This window comes from Electrona antarctica (assembly GCF_951216825.1).
Source record: "Electrona antarctica genome assembly, chromosome: 4".
Lineage (NCBI taxonomy): Eukaryota > Metazoa > Chordata > Actinopteri > Myctophiformes > Myctophidae > Electrona > Electrona antarctica.
In genome coordinates this window covers 29,505,108-29,508,666 of record NC_136809.1, presented here as the reverse complement: position 1 = coordinate 29,508,666, position 3,559 = coordinate 29,505,108, and positions in this window count along the sequence as shown.

Sequence of the window (3,559 nt, the reverse complement as noted above, 5' to 3'; positions counted from 1 at the left end):
TTATGCGGTTGTAGAACTTTGTTGGGGGTGGGGGGGGTAAAAGAAGAGATGGAGGTACTGTCACCTAGAGAGAAGTGATGTTAAAAGAAGAATCCCAATTTTGATGGCAGCTCAAGGTGTTCTCTCATCATTAACTCTCGGTGACACCTCCCTAAAAATAGACAAAAAAAAAGATAGTGTTCAAAAGATTAACATGTCCTCCCTCAGTTTGATCAGGGGGGCGTGTTGAGACAATAGCAATACAACCGTCTTGTGCTTTCTAAGAGGCTGTGGGATTTTCTACACAAGCAGGTGTTTTGCTTTATTTTACTGTTTTTTTTTCTGCTTTGGTGCATTGCTTTTTCTTTTTCGGTGACCAATTCATTTTCTACATTTTTTTCCTCACGTTTCTCTCTGGATGAATTTTACCTCTCCTGATCTGCACTCTCTCCATACACTGAAGGAGGGGCGATGAGAAACAAAAAAAGAATAACGTTCTTGAAAAAAAAAAGCTGTTTTTTCTTTTTGTGCTCATTGACAGTTTACATCATGTCAAGGTTTTGTACATGAGTGTTATAGTAGCAAAGAAAATGTTCTCTTTCATTTTGTTGTTTAAACGGACAACTTGAGTAAAACAGGTAAATGAAAAAATGACTAAATTCTCTTGCACAGAACCTCCCATCAGGAAAACAAAACGCAAGGCCTCTTTTACACCTGGCATTAATAGGCATATTGTATCCAGATCACGTTTAAGTATGATTTGGGCTATGAAAAGAAGAAAAGGAGGAAGAAAAAAGTATTATGTAGCCGGATTACATTTACTTTTACACCTGGATACAATTCAGTCTGATCACAGAGGGCACATGTTAATGCCAAATGTAAAGGTGGTGTGCATGGCAAAGGACCTAATGAATGGAGATGAAAAGCAGGGCCAGATTCCATTTTTTTTTCTTCTCAATGTGACATTACTGAAAACTGCACATACTGTACCTAAGCACACATACAGGATTAAGTGGCATTTTCTGAGTAGGTTGGCTGCAGATGGGTGGCGGTTTTGTTTGTCTGCTGACCACATTGTGGTTATGGAATTTCTTTATTTTAATGATGTGCCTTGAAAACAAAAACAAAAAATATCTTTGTTTTGCTTTACACCAGAGATTGTACAATAATGAGTGACTGCGATAGTAAGACCTTTTCTTTTTTAATCTAAAGCGCCTTACATTACTACGGATGCATAATAATAATAATCATAATAAATTGTAAATAATATTAATTATTATTATTATTTTTGCATGGTTTGCCTCAGTAGCAATGCCATTGTGGCAGCTAGTGCCATGTACTCCCCATGAGCATACTGGCCCGGGAAACCTACCCTGTGCTCTACCTATTGAGCTAGAGAGAATTTAACCTCTTATTACTATGCTCGATTCAGTCAACTACACAGGACCACTTATGAGAAAAAAGAAACATCACAACGCAATTTAAACCTTAAAATGTGCCCAAAATTTGTCAAAAAGACTGGAGGGTCCAGCGGACTATGGATTCTCACTGTGAGGGCAGAGAAGGACCAATCTACTTACTTTTATTTTTCCGTCATACTATAGATTGACTAAAGAACACAACACCACAGCTGTTGTAAGGTGAAAACAGCAGGCAGACAGGCCCTTGGGTTTGTAAGTAAGTTTAAAGCACAAACTGAGACAAAAGAAGACTGGATGAAATATTCTAGGAAAGAGACGTCATCATAGCCCAAACAGAAACCCCGCTCAAAATCTAGAATAAGAAGAAAGAACATAGTAGAAACTGGATTGAAATTTGCTGGTCATGTCCCAAGTCCTCCCTCCGGTATTCCCATAAAATGTGACAACGTTCCAATTCATTGTTGTTCCTGCCAAATAAGTAAGGAGGGGGGTGGGTCTTCTTTTTTATCAGTCCATGAAATGTAGATATTCTCCAAGTATTCCTAAAACCCCAGTCCTCCCTGTTCCTTCTTTCTTTCTGCCAGCGTGAGGAGTGATTGTAGTTGTAAAAAACATCTACATTGGACATACTCATAACTTCTCTTGTTGCCATTTTGTGTTGGCATGAGAAAAGCCCATTGGATCTATCATACTGGTGTGTGTTTTAGCACACACACAAACCCACAATGGTTCATGGACATCTGATAAACAGACATAGGGACCAGATTGAGATTTAAGGGGCATTTCACTTAAAACTCTGCAAGGAAATAATGCATAAGTATCCCCAAAAGCCACAAACTATCTTGCACTAACTCAACTTTGCCCTGAGAGTTGATTCAAAGTTTGTCATTTGAATATTTCCTCTCAGTGGTGTCATCAGGACACACACAGCTCAAACCCAAATAAAACCCGGCAGGCTGAGGCCAATGTCTCTTGGAGAATGAATTACACTGAAGGCAGAGACAAAAATACAGCTCATGTGTTATGGGTGAAATGCCCCTTTTTGGTAGGAGGGTGGTAGCAGCAAGAATTGTAGTGGTGATCGGGTACTTGTAATAGCAGTTAAGCTAGCATACAGTACTGTGTGTTGTAGAATGGAAAGCCAAATGGGTTACATTTAGTCACAGAATGACCTGTGGCATAGTAAACATAATGTTAATGTCACCACTTGACCTAGACACCCTGCAACATATATGGTGCTGATATACAGTGATATAACACCTTGTATTACTATTGGCATTTTTACTGTAAATGCGCCACAGGATGTGCGATGAAATATCATACATTTGGCCTGCCAAATCATAGGGGAGAGTTCTGTGCCAGAGACCTGTGAATATGTTCCTTTTTTGCGGATGTGTAATATGCATTCAGAAGATGTGTTATATTATATAAGTTCTTGTTTTGTTCTGTTTCGTGTGTGTGAGCGTGTGTATACACTTAAGTACCTGGTGCTGCAAACACTTGAAGGTATTGTGTATTCTTTCATTGTAATATAATTAAAACTGTTTTATACATACAGTTGTTGTGGCCTCGTTATTAAGTTGTATGTCAGGGGAAACTACCGCTTTTTCCAACTGTGCATATTCAGAGGATCAACACTGCCCCATCCATCATGTCATACTGATTCTTGCACTATTTGTTGTTCAGAGTTAATAATAACTGACTGTTCTATGAAATACACATTGGGATTTTTTTTAATTTGTCCTCCAAACAATGGCAAGAGGAAGGCAACAATGTATTGTTAAATACACGACAACTAATGGAAATCTGAAAACTTCTGAAAACTGTTACAGCTCATCATGGTTAAGCTGCTGTCTGTCTAAGTGCATCCTGATGTTGGATTTTTGCAACTGTTAATGGCATTTGCAATTACGAAACAATGATACCTGAAACACCATCAGTAATGTTGTGGAATTACAAAGTCACAAGAGGCAGCCCAGTCCATATGAATCACATTCATTTATCAAATTTAACATAATACAGTATACAAGTCTCAAAACTATTCCCTAGAAGGGAATGCACTATTTATAATTACATATATATATATATATATTAATACAATATCTACATATAAGAAAACAGTTTAACAAATTGCTAACAGGAAACTTCATTCATCTGTG